Raw genomic sequence first — 14,530 nt, 5'->3', positions numbered from 1 at the left:
AGATTCCTTGGATGATGACGATTTTGATTCCTTAAAGTAAACCAATTTAAGCAAAGGCTATTTTAAATATCAGATGCAGATTACGTAAATAGCAAACACGTCCGTATGTGCAAGAAAGCCGGAAGAAATTAAGTCATTTAGTTTAAAATAGATAGAAAAAATTAAACTAGCGATTTAGTGCATATCCACTTATATAGTGGACAAGAAATGAAATTACAGCAGCTTCCACTTCAATGGCGCAAAACTAATGTTCATACTTGGGAAGAGAAGATGAAAAACACCGATGTAAGCTAATTCAATGAAAAGTAAAGACGGTATTTAAACAAGTGCTGCTTTTATGAACAGGAAGAAAAGACACAGACTAAAAAATAATGGACAATTTAAAAAAAAAATATTTGAGGAAATTCATATGTAATGCTTAGATACTCATCTACGAATAAGCCAAAATCGTACAACTATTTAAAGAGCAGCGTAAAATGCGCTCCAGTGTTTCAAGATTTTTCCATTATATTCCTCATAGGAAAAGTTACCAAATTATATCAAATAGAAAGGTATCAAATGCATGCATTAAAATGGTGCGGTTACACACACAAGAACAAGAGCTTACCATGGAGAAAGGTGATGCGGTGAGCTGCATCGTCAGATGGTTGGGGGTGGGTGGACGGAGAGACATCGAGTGGACGGAGTACTGCCGGGGCTAGGGAGCATGGACGGGGGTTAACGCCGAGCCACGAGGGGGGATCCTCTCACTCTCGAATCTTGTCCTCCTCTGGGTCGGGAGAACTCTAGATCCTGAAGGCGAAATGCGCAGGCGCAGAAGAGGGGGCGGGGATGATCGTTCAGTGTCCTGACAGGGGCGCACCACATTACAACGGTCCCCTTAGGTCCGGGCCCCGTACTGGCCGATGCCCCTCTGGCGGCTCAGATACAAACCAATGGGAGGACTAGGATTTATAATGAGAAAAAGAAAGTTGGGGGGGGGAGACGAACATTTTGAGTCTTATTTATTACTACGCAAGAGAAAAAGGAACCCAAAGTATTTCTTTAAAGAATTAACTACGCAATGATATTCAAATTAAAAAAAAAAAAAAAAAAATGAGAGATAAGACTTTTTCAGATATGAATACTTTTACTAGCAAGGTTTTAGCGAGATCCGAGGAGCCGATGAAATGACTTAATTTAAATAAAACGCGATCTAAAACTTAAGAAATCCAAGCCTCAAAATCTTGAGAATGAATTAAACATACCTAAGAAAGGAAACCAAAAAACTCCATCACATTTTTGGATTGAAATACTGGGATTACTATTGCCTGTAATATTTTCTTCCCCCAATGACAGATTGTGAACAGTTACAGTGTAACCCAGTCCATTAACCGATACAAGGCCAGATGTGGTGGTCTCTTTATTATGGAGGCACCTAATAGGTGGGCCACCATCGCCTCCTATGAAGGGACGGACAGTTACAACCATGCCTTCTCCGGGATTCGAACCCAGGCCCTTCGGTACCGCAATCAGGCTTCCCTAACCACTATACCGTCTGGGCGGCACTGCCTGTAATATATTATTTAAATACAGAACTGCTGTTTCAAGGGAAAGGCACTGACAACGTTTGCGACACAAGTGCGTGTGCACAAATTAAAAACACACTTTAGTGAACTTCTGTATCCTAAGAGTATATACAATAGTTTGATAAGGCTATGTATAGTTACAGATTGCAAATAAACATCGCTGGACATTTGGCACAAAATAACGATAATAAGCTAAGTCACAAAATACAGGATTTACAGTTAATGTTGCTGACAAATCGCACAACAATGAGGACAAAGTAAAATGTTAGTTTCTTTATCAATGGGTCAGCGTTTATCACTGTAACCAGTGGAGAACTTTATCAGATGATGGATGACCTAAATAAGATAGCTCCAATTTCAGTTTTATCTGAAATGTTCTTGCAACATTTCAGCTTTATAACTCATATGTCTATATATAGTTCTTCGGAATTACATGAAATTAAGAATGACGCAATTCAAACTTTCTTCTAAGATTTTTCATTCATTAAAGAGGCAAATTTGTTGGACGCCATGTCATCAACAGCATATGTGAACAATGCTGAAATTTATCACTTAAAACAATAGACAATAATTATAATGATAATGATAAGACGACAAAATTCATTATTGCCTATGTAAGGATTAAGTTAATTTTATTAACAGTTAAATTTTGAGTTAAACTTCCTTTTCTATCGATTTTTAATTTCACCTTACCACTTCCGGCCATAACGTAGTTTTAGAATCACGTCTGAATGCTAATGAGGAAGAGCGGTATTTAACCGCAAAGTTCCGTCTTTAAAGAGAGAGATCCAGATATTCTGGCTGCACGCCTCCGCCTTTTTAGGCTACTAGCTCTTAAGCTATTATTACGCTCGGCCATACTTTAGGCCTTTGATAGCTTCGCAGTCAATTAGCGTTATGGGGCCAACTCTGGTAGAATTTTGATAGCTTCGGCTATATCTCTTTAGTTAAGATTAGTTTAGTTTGATTCTTAGTTTCTTAAGTTCAAGCTCAAGTGTCGGCCTTATTGTAGAACTCCAAGACGGAGTTCTGTTACACTTGATTGGAATAATAAAGGGTTATTTTACCCTTCTCTATCTTGTGTTTTCCTGTTACACGAACTCAAGCGATTATTCGCTTATCAGTTCTTAAGATTCTTCACTTTCAACGGTAACTTAGAATTACACAGTGGAGAATCCTACACCCTTTCTGCCTGAAACTTTTCTGAGCAAGAGAAAATAAATTAAATTTTCATGACGTCGAAGGCTCAAAAGCAGCATCTATATGACGTATTTAAAGTTCATAACAGTTTCAAACTTGAAACATTAACGACTCCCATTTTTAGTATTGAACCAGATGCTATTTAAAAAAAGAACTGGGCAATTATTCATCCAAAAAAAGCTACTGATATTACTATTTTCTTTCTCTACTTCAGAATTTGCAATTTCAATCTATTAAAGCAAGCTTATTTTCCGTCCTTTCTAAACTAAAAAGCCTATTGGAATGCATATGTCTACTAATTTTATAGTTTTTGCACTTAGTTCACATAGTCTGTGACATCTTAAGAATGATTATATTTACCGTACATTCTCACTACTTAAATGCAAACTACATAAAATCTCTATTGGATGTTATTAAAATGTTTGTGATCAAGTTAAAATTATTATTATAATCACACTCGAATTACAGCAGAGTGAAAAATCCTAATGTGCCTTACATAATCGCTGTTTACGTAACAGCTCATATGCATCGCCTGCACTGGAAACACTGATGGCTACTAAGAAAACAGCATGTATAAGCAAATATTTCAATACAGATTTACAGCTGATTTCTTAAAACCTTTATAAAAAATACTATGTTGCAAGTATAAATGGCACATTCCACACAACTCTGGCCAAAAAGCGGCCGAGTAGACAAGACCGCTGAGCACTATTAATTCGAGACTTTGGATGTTGGCGATCGGAAGGGCTGTTTTCGCTATTTTACAAACGTGTAATGTAAATATACGCCAATCTTCCTTAGCCTTCCTCTCGAAGAACTCCTTTTAGTCAAATGGCCTCATGTCTACGCTATCCACAATTAAAGAAACGAAACAAAACTACTAGTATTAGCTTTGCATTCCAGTACTTTTTATAGTACATGTTATTTTGTAGTTATTTAGGTTACGGAATTATTTTATTTTCGTATCACGCTTCCACGCGAATGATTTTCACGTTTTCTGTTTTTTCGTAAAATTACGCTTTAGTGGCATGGATTTCTTTTCCAAGCTCATCAATTCCTATTTTAGAAAGTTTGCTTTACCAAGCTAATTTAACTATAAAGGGCGTTCCAATGAAAAGGTACGAAAAGTCGTAGCAACCAATCCGGTTGGAATTTGAATATGCCGCTATGGGATGAACGCGAGTGTAGTGTTCGGCATGGTTGTGTGCAAGCACAGGTGCCGGCACAATGATTTAGAAGAGAAGTTAGGCAGTTGTGTGTTCCCTCCAGTCGAAGTGGCAGTGTATGTGAGGACATCAAGGCGTTCACATTGCAAAATTCGACGACTGAGAAATAGCGAGGTGTTATCAGATTTTTGACTGCAGAAGCGGTTAAACCAGCCGATATTCATCGCCGGATAGTGGCCGTATACGGGGAAGAGTGTGTATCCGACAAGTCAGTGAGAAAGTGGAGTGCCCGTAATTCGTGTAGGCCGCGAGTATTTGAGTGATGATCCGACACCACGCCAGGCAAGCACAGTAATCAAGGCTGAACTCATCGACAAGGTAAACAACTTGTTGAGAAGTGATCGGCGAGTCACAGAACGAATGCTGGCAGTTATGACTAGTGTTGAAGCAGCGTTGACTATTGTGCATGACAGGTTGGGTTAGCGGAAAATATGCGCGCAGCACTGCAACACCTGTTCCGGTATCATGAAGACCACGTTTTCCTGGAGTGGATCGTCGTCGGTGACGAGAGCTGGTGCCATCATTTCGAGCCAGAGATAAAGCATGCATCGTCACCTCTCCCTAAAAAGTTCGAAGCTGTGCCCTCACCATCTTTTTCGAAGCCCGAGGTCCGACATTCATGGAATTTCTCAAGCACGGAAAAACCATTAACATAACAGTGACGTGTACCGTGAAACACTCCATAGCCTACCCAAGTCCATCAAGAGCAAACAGTCTGAGCTGCTCACGGAGGGAATGATTCTGCTCCACGATAACGCACGTCTATTCGTCTCCAAGGTCACACAAAGTGTAATGGCCAAGTTCAAGTGGGAGCAGCTTGAGCATCCGCCCTACCGCAAGGATATGTCGTCCTGCGACTTCCATGTGTTTCGTCCGCTAAAGGACCATCTTAAAGAAAGTGCTTCAACTCGGACGACGAACTGAAGAACACAGTAAAGACTGGCTCCTGTCACAGACACAATAATTCTAGGAATAGGTAATCCTTCGGCTCGTAAACCAGTGGGATAGTTGTGCTCAAGTCTCTGGTGATTACTTATAAATAAAGATTTTAATTATATCACAGTGTCGTTTCGTACCTTTTCATTTGAACACCCCTCACAGAATTATAAACTGAAAAAATAAATTTCCACTGCACTGAATTCTTCTTCGCTTAACGCCTTTAAAGAAAAAATGTGCTTCGTAAAGTGATTGCTAACTTCACTTTTCTTCCGTCTCCCTTCGAAAAAGGATGGCCTTTCTCGCTGCACTAAGAATGGGTTCCTTACTTTCGTTACATGGAACGAAACAAATGATTAACGTTCAATAATATTTCTAAATCTAGAAATTGAATATACAACAAAATTATACAAATGCTTTTATTCACTTACAGTGATACTTTTCTAAATTAATAATAATAAAATACATAAAATTATTGCATGATCTTAATTATAATCAGTTTTTTTTTTTTTTTTTTTTTTTTTCTTTTTAATTTTAGGCAACTACTAGCCCATGTGATTAACGAACTAGTGCTACATACTTAATATTTATTTCTTTGCTAATCAGCTTGAAGTTCGAACTTCCTTTCTCTCATTACATCCCGAATGCGCTATTCTTCAGAATACGTCAGTTTATCTAAATCAGGAAAAAATAACTCGAGAGAAACACTACCAGTAATACTGTATTACTAATCGGTGGAGATTGCCTTAGCTACCTGGAGAGTGACCAAATGCAACAGCTGTGTCGACAGATTTTTAAATCTAAGGCAAATATCGAAGTAACCAGTACCCTGAATATTTTATTTTATTAATTTATTATTCAATTTATTATATTTTAAGCTGACGTTTTCTTTGATTTTTTTTTAACCTTATACAAATGCGTCATTCTCTCCGCCTTCAGTCCTTTGCTAACGTACGTATCTCTAAAAGGCACGCTGACTATTATTTGTCGTTAAATTAGTATTCCGGAGAAATTATAGTCGTCCTCATAGGTGTTAAATTTATTAATTCAAGTTTTAATTAATTTAAGAAGATTTAGACGGAAATATTCATTTTAGATTAAAATCTCTCGACGGGAGATGCTGAACTGTATCATGCATATTCTATGCGACTATTTTGTCTTCCCACTAAGTATATGTGTGTCTTTTTAGATACAGACAAACAAATACACACAACCTTGAATTAGATCTTTACATATATTGGAAAAAATGGCCGCAATCTTTTCTTCTTTAACTGCTGCCCTTATATATATTATAAGGTATTTCTCCCGCCTTCCTAGCATGCCTTTGTGGTGTGGTGGTCTGCAGGCTGGGTGCGTATTCCAGAGGTCCGCGGTTCGAGCAAAGGCGTTGCTAATTTTTGATCTCGCCTACTTCTAAAAATACCTAATGTCTCTACAATATATTTTCTATTTATTCAAAACACAGTCGAGGAATTTATGAGAACAATTTCAGTATTAAGGCAAGTTTTAATAGAAATTTTCTAAAATTTTATACGGTCTTCTCTGTAGAGTTCATCCGAAATTTTACTTATCTTTAAAAAAATCTGTAAGGGGAAAAAATTAAAAAAAAAAAAAAAGTTCGTATTGACGATTAATAGCTTCACAAACACATTATTTATTAGGCAAAACACATCAGTTAGTAATTTTGTAACTTAACCCAAGAAATTATTAACTGCTTATATCTCTCCAGATTTTGTAAAAAATTCAAATTTAAGTGAACAAACAACATGTTATAGCTTTTTAAACTCATCAGCCCACATTGATTCTTTTAGACATTTTGATTTAGAAGGGATCTCGTAAGAATTACAGCTGTCTTGTAGTTCCGGAAGAACAAACAAATTTATCCCACCCCTATTACTGCAACTGCTCTCATAAATTTCTGCACTTGAGGACTAGAGCCTAATACAGAAGAACGTCTTTATATAATAATTAAAAAAAAAAAAAAAGACTCGCATTTACATTGCGCGTAAGAAAAAAACGGCAACATATTGAGGTATTAGAAAAGAAACACTGGGTAAATTACCAGCATTTCCGGTTTGGATCCTTAAATTACAAGTGAATCCAATGAATTTTATTATTGATTTTATTACTGAATTTTAGTATCGCGTTTTAAAACTATCTTGAAAAGTCACTGGAAAAGAAGTTTAATTTTACTTCAGCATTATAAACATCCGATTTACTTAAAATTTCATCAGATAGGAAATATATGAAAGCGATCGAAAAAACATAAAATATTAATCTAGTAATAACAGATTACAAAATAATAATTATGCTATCTTGAAAATTCATTAAATAAAAGATTATTGTGTTTTGCCTTTAATCTGGATTTAAAACAACGAAAAAATTCAGATTTAGTTTAAAGCAATTTATTTTATTCCGCTTATTGAATCAGAAAACGTATAAAGAGGAAAAAAAAAAAACAAAGCTTTTTTTTTGTGTGTGTTTTTTAAAAAATAAAGAATTATGTTGTGAAGTAGTTAAGACGCGCCAGTATTAAAACGGTGAGGTAATAAGAGAGTAAACAAACATAAAAACCTGAAATGACGTCTCATAGTTTATTATTTCTAAAATACAGGGAAAACAAAATACGGCCTAAAAACATGAAGAGGCAATGAGGAGTCAAAGCCAGTTACTAAGTTCTTGAATAGGATGCGAGTGAATCCGTACCAAAAATAGCTTCCTAACACACACTGTAAGGTCATATAAACAGAGAATTCTGACACACGCAAAAAAGGAGGATATAAATCCAACAGATGCGGAAGTCTCGTTTTCAGCAGTTTAACCTGTGGTTTATTTCGTTTGAACTTACTTTTATGATTGATTAAGAAATGGCATTTTTTAAACAAATGACTTTTTTAAATAAAATAATGTATGCACAATGATTATGGTTTAAAATAGTTCTACCTGGATACGTACAGCAAAACAGTTAAGAAAAGATATGGCAAACCTTCTATATAAGATCTGAGCAAAATATACACCAAGCAGCGACTAAATTTCCGGAAAGAAAAAATTCAAGGAATAAAAATTAAGTCTAAAAAAGAAATTTCGTCAACCTGCAGGTCGAAAGTACTATATAATTGTCTTTTACACTTATTTTATGTTTCTTCACAAAATAAATCTAGCTGATAACAATTTCTTTCCCTTTAACTATTACAGCATGCAAAAAAAAAAAAAAAAAAAAAAATCCTATAATTTGTCGACCTTTCTAAACAACAGCTGAAAATTAACCCACAAGTAACAAAGATAATATCGTTGTTAAATATATCTTCAGAAACATACTGAATTAAGCTAGTTTAAGCTTTTCTGTAAACCTGAAAATCTCACGTTGCTTAACTAAAGCAATTTACTTAACTAATAAAACTGTTCCAAAAAAGGATAATAATTTTTATAAAAGCATAATATATAATTTTAATATTTAGTGAGGTAAACATACTTTTATATAATAGTTTGTAGAAAGTCAAAATATATGCATCTAGACTGGGGGAATGGCAAAAGGATTTTTTGAAGGGTTAGACGAATAGAAAAGTTTGCGAATTTCTGCCCTGTAGAGAGGAAAGAGAACACATTCAATGTTTTTAAAGACTTATTGCATATAGAAAATGTGAATTGCAGATTTAAAATGTTTAAGATTTTTTAGTTAGATATAAAATTATATGAAGTAATAAGATTACACACTGCGCGATTGTATTTTAGTCCAATAAACATTATTCCCAGTTTCGTAATAATTAATATCCTTTATTTAGTTTAGTTCTGGTTGACATGTACGGTCTCCATAATATCTCTCAATCACACAAAAATTTCTTCGATTTTATTTTATATAAAACCAAAGTGGGAGAAAAACGATTTAAAAAAAAAAAAAAAAAAAAGAAGATTAAAAAAAGCTAGACATAAAAATCTAAAGCTGCTACTTTTTTTTTTCCAGCGTTCAATACAAATAATTCCTACTTTTATCTCTTCATGAACTGAAAAAATACTCCTGCTCTTCGTTTGAAGGATTAAAAAACTTTCCGTTCGTCTGATTCATACCCAACAGCGTCTACTACTCCCCTCTTCTCTTAATCTCACGCTCGAGCATTTAGTATTCATTCGAAAGCAGGCGATAAGCATCTCAACTGTCCTGAAAGCTTGCCAGATTCGGAATCATGATCTGGGTGATAGTGAACTTACGAATCCCGCGCTTCCAATTCAGAACGGGCAGCGAGAAAGATGGCGCCGATAATTTCGCAGATTACACTTCATATATTTGGCAACAGAATAGCAGATTTTTATGTCAAGAACTGGAACAATAAACCGATAGCAAAAATACATCCATAAAATTTCATTCCTCATACAAAAATCAAAATGATGCGTTTCCATTTTATTCAAAACAAAATTATTATAATTTCTTTAAAATCTAAATTAATCTTTGGGAATTTGGAAAATCGCCCAAATTATTAAACATGACAGTTATCAGAAATTTTACATTAAACTTGTATGACCTTACATTAACTCTGAATATTCCATGCAATTTTCATTTTAATACAATCATAATACCCAGAATACTGTGATTGTAAAATATATTTTTCAGCTACCATTTCTTCCAAATCTCCGTTGTAAAGAACTATTGGACCTTTTTTTTTTTTTTTTTTTTTTTGTGAAGGGACATCGAAAAATAAACTGAGACAAAGAGATTTTAAAATTTTCCATTTTTTATTTTGTATTTCATATTTAAAATTAAAGATACTTTAAATTTTCGGAGACTTAAAACAAATATTTGTCGAAGATGATTGTAAAGCTAAATGATATCACTTTCATATATAAGTTCATTAAGTCGGAACGAAAGGCATCAAGAAAATTATGAGCTCCCTTCCTCTAAACGAAAACAGACTGCACGATTTATTCAAAGAATTTCTGATATAAATATATCGCCCTAGAATGTATAATGAATTGCAGCTAGAACGAACCCACGGTGCCTTATAAGTAGCTCCCACTGAATACTAGGATTTTCAGCCAGATTCGATGCAGGCAAACGGGCTAGCTGCACAGCTGGTTTTCCTCGTGTCTAACGCGAATATGAACCAGTTTCCCACAGAAAGTCCTCCACAAAAGTTCCCTACACATAGGCAGATAGCACTCGTGTACTTTGCTATATTCAAATAACCAAACCCAAGGATATCAGACGGCTGAGTAAGTTTGCCGACATAAATATATTCGCCCATTTAGGTACCTTGATAAATGCTTAAAAAGCAAATGTTCGGCTACTAAAGTTTTTTTTTTTTTTTTTTTTTTTTTAAAGAAAACCTCGTAATTAATATAATACGGGGAGATCATGCATATATAGACTTTTTCGTAAAACACATTGTATGATAATAGCATTTGCCAATAAAATTGAGAATATCATGACATTCGCGCAAATTTTATTGAGAAGGGATACACTTGTTACCTTGTAAAGGCATTAGGTTTTTTTGAAGCAGGAGATGTAAAAATGTGCAATGCCCTCGCCCGGAGTCGAACTCTGGATCTCTTGAATATGCGTCAAGTATGCTTTCAATTACAACACGAAGGCATGCGGAAAGGAGAGAGAAAATACCTTATAACCTTCCTCACAAAAATTTCTCTATATATTTTATTATTACATGTTTCTGCTCTGAATTAACGTATGATGCAAAATTATATCGAAAAAGTTCAATAAAAACAAATAAAGTACATTTTTGTTCCAAAGCACCAAAGCCACATAGTCACATAATCCACATCATTAAAAATAAACGTAATCCACATCATTTAAAATATTTATAGCTTCCAATTCCTCCCCTCCCCGATTTTGGTTAAAAAATTGCTCGCCTGCTTAATACATAATTTTAAGCTAAAATTGAATGGAAATTTTCTACAAATAGGCTTGAATACACTCATGAGTTAATTTGCTAAAATCATGTTTTCACATATCGCTCATGAATTTATTCATTTTATCAGATACAGGTTATAAATATGAACATATTTATCTTCGGTATTCATATCAAAGATTTTTATTCTATACAGCACACAGAAAAAAATTCTGGGGTTAGTTATCAAGGACTTAAGGACGATAATTATAATTCATAATTTAAAAATCAAGGATAAATCAAACATATGATATACTAAATAACAGACTGTCTCTTTAAATTTAAGATAAGTTGTTCACACAATCAATACTTAAGTTAAACAGCATATTTAACGGCCAAATTACGAAATTATATAATTTATATCTTAATTTTAAAAAAAGGCATTAAGACATACCATCAATAAACGCACACACACACACACACACACACACACACAAAAAAAAAAAAAAAAAAAAAAAAAAAAAAAAAAAAAACACAGAAATAACGAAGGCGTCTTCCACGGAAATGGGTTACAGCTTACCCCTACACCTGAAAGAAAGGAAAGCCGTCAACACTACTAACTTAGTATGACGCATCTCCTTCCGGTGAACTTCAGAAGAAATGAAAAAAAAAAAAAAAAAACCAGACTTATTCACACGCTGTCACAGCCTTAAAAACAGAACAGAAAGCGCGAGAAGGTTATTATCAAAGCTTCAGTTATTTCATCCCAATCCAGAATAATGACACAGAATTTAACAACCTATTGTCAAGTCTTCGGACTTGTGTCAGATACGCTTGAGAATTAGAAGTGTAGTGCTGAGACATCTTTATCATTTGCACATCTCAACTGCTGACCTTCAGACTACACATTAACTACTACTACGAACTGCAAACTCAAAGTATTTTTTTACGTTTTAGTGAAATTAAACTAGAAATGGATACTTTGTTTTCACTTACATCCGCATTTTTCTAAACTTTATCGCTAGTTTCAGACAGTGATATTTTGTTTCACAAAGCTGAACAATAGAAAAGACGAATAATTCATATCTTTTGAGATGAAAATTAATTTAAGGTAACTTAACTGCTAGTACTATGACACTGTATAATATATCGCTAACATCATCAGTAAATGCCCTATCTATAAGGAAATAATTTTGCTCGATTTTCAAAATATTTATAATCCAGCTACTTTGAAAATAACGCCATTCTCAAAGAACTTCAGAATGAACTGGTTTGCAATAAAATGCTAGGGAATATATTCTTCAGTCACTTATTCTATATTTGTGTTACGACAACAATAATAATAAATTCTTAAAAAGCAAATGTAAAGCAACTACCAGTGTGTAATTTAAAAAGCAACTACCAGTGTGTAATATGGAATATATTCTTTATTCCTTTATATGTTTGTAAGATCGCAAGACAACTCCAGAATATGTGATTAATAAATTCGGAAACGCGACTATTGCAATTAACTATAAACTGTAAGTAAACCACTGACAGCATTATGTAATGTAGGAAATATTTAGATCTTTACGAAGACTAGAGTTATTGATGAACCATGGTCCATTGATTATGATTCCCTGGTTTCTTATTTTAAGGGACCAGTAACTGATTCTTAAGTGTTTTTACCGAAGCTACGCAAACTACAGCTATGTAGAAGAAAACAGGCATGACATGCGACAGTTCTTGGTTTCTAGATTGAAGCTTCATCTTTTTAACGTGAGAATATGCCCGTAAGTCAGTTATTATTTCCAGTATTAGCTCCTTATGTATCTTACCTGGGCGGAGCGAGGTAGCTTCTTTTCAATGAATGACCGTTGTCAGATACATAGTCTTACAAGATGGAGGTATATTAGAAGCATTAATCTTGTTTTTCAGTAAGTCAAACAATTCGATGATTAATTTAATAACATTCTGCCGAATGCAAATTACTCACTTTGTCTGGCCTGACTGACTCCGTTTGATCTAATTGATGACGGAAATTATAATTTTAAAAACTGAAAATACTGGTACCAGAAAAGATATTGTTATCGAATACCTTGTCCTGTAATGGTGAAGTACTACTAAGTTCCTTTTAGCAGCATTGATATTGCTTCGTCAGATCATTCAATGACTGGATTTTCGGAAATAGTTTAGTCCTGGTAAACCGTTAATGAAAAACTGAAAAGTATTGGTCTCAGAGCAGAACCTTGGGGACTCCAGAGTATTATTTTTATTTTACCGAATTCATTTCAAGCTTTTATGATGAATTTCCTATAAACAGCTCTGTAATATTTCTTTCTACATCAAAAGGACAGTCACAAGCGATTAACTTGTAGGGGTGGTATACCACGCTGCCATTTTCTTATTCAGAAAGAGAACAGCAACGTCTCTTTTTCATTAATTGACTCAACTACTAACATCGTCAGCCAGAATATTTAGTGTACTTTTGAGTATATTCCTCAAACTCACTCAGGTGTTTTTTTAGAAATGACTGTTTAGTTCTCTGAAAACCACAATTTTCAAGAATTTTTGCCACAGACATAAGCAAACTGAGATGTATACAAATTGATGGACATCTTTTCCAGTACCTTTTTTTTTATCTGCATATGCTATTTCCAGAAAGAAGGGTGACAAATCGAATAAATGCATACAAGCATTACTTTATTAGGAAGGACCTGAAGTGCTTTACTGAACATATTTTCCAGTCCAGATACCTTCTTTTTTTTAAAATTCGCATAACTTCCTTCGGCAAAATGTGATAGATTTCAACATCTGCGGGCGGATCAATAATGAACTGAATTTTTAATATTCCCAACAATAAGTTGATCATCTTGACTTGTAGGATTCCTCACAGTGTAATTCTGAGTTACTGTTGAACGTGAAGCATCTTAAGAACTGATAAGCGAATAATCGCTTGAGTTCGAGTGACAGGAAACAACAAGATAGAAGGGTAAAATAACCCTTTATTATTCCAACTAAAGTTTAACAAACTCTGTCTTGGAGTGTACAATAAAGCCGGCACTCGGGCTTTGAACTTAGGAGACTAAGAATAATACTAAACTAATCTAAACTAAAGAGATATAGCCGAAGGGAAGTTCTCGATTGGTCTGCAAGGGAAAGATCAGTAATTAACGATTACAATCATGTGCTGAAAAATACAAAGGTAAAAGCTGTACATATTACACAAATCAATGGTAAATATATTCACTTAAATTACTTCAGAGTGCTTTACCCTTGCTCATTTGTAAATGCGACTTCTCTGATTGTATACTGAAATTTTTGTAAAGTGTTTTACCCGCTACCGCTTGTAACCTGTTTTAACCAAATTTTCGAGAAATAGGAGGCAAATAGAAGTGATTTGACATCCTTAAAAGTGTTAAAAGAATTTTCTCTCTGAAACTTCAGGTCATTTTGAAAGTTGTGAGTCTATAATTTATTGTACATAAAAATGCAATTTTAACATAATAAAAAATTATATGCACAAATTTACATGAATTTCAATGAAGTAAAAAATCTGTCTAAAACTCTTAACTACGTAATTCTGTCACATTTGAAAGTAAGAGATCTCTAATCCATTGTTAGTGTCATTTCCTTATTAGTTTAAGCATTCAAACAAAAAAAAAAAAAAAAAAAAAAAAAAAAAAAAGCTCATCAGTTCTGAAAGAGGTCAACAAATTCTCTTTTTAACTTCAATTAGTTAATTGTATTGTACGATTCTGTACTGTGTATTTTTAAGTTACAG

At 34.2% G+C, this 14,530-nt stretch overlaps 1 protein-coding gene across 4 annotated transcripts in view; it reads right to left on the bottom strand.

The window, feature by feature from the left end:
• Positions 1–14,530, bottom strand: part of rhea (Talin_middle and talin-RS domain-containing protein rhea) — a 194,189-nt gene that overhangs the window by 142,607 nt on the left and 37,052 nt on the right. The window contains exon 1 of one of the 4 annotated variants that reach the window (XM_085827688.1): positions 608–762. The exons of the other annotated variants lie outside the window; for them this stretch is intronic. The gene's annotated coding sequence lies outside the window, so the exon portion shown is untranslated. Of the gene's footprint in view, positions 1–607; positions 763–14,530 lie in introns of those variants that run through there. 4 annotated transcript variants of the gene reach the window in all.

This window comes from Stegodyphus dumicola, chromosome 12 (assembly GCF_044657685.1).
Source record: "Stegodyphus dumicola isolate Sdum_Otavi_A_Nest chromosome 12, ASM4465768v1".
Lineage (NCBI taxonomy): Eukaryota > Metazoa > Arthropoda > Arachnida > Araneae > Eresidae > Stegodyphus > Stegodyphus dumicola.
The sequence above is the reverse complement of the archived record's forward strand: the minus strand, read 5'-3'. Positions and strand labels throughout refer to the sequence as shown.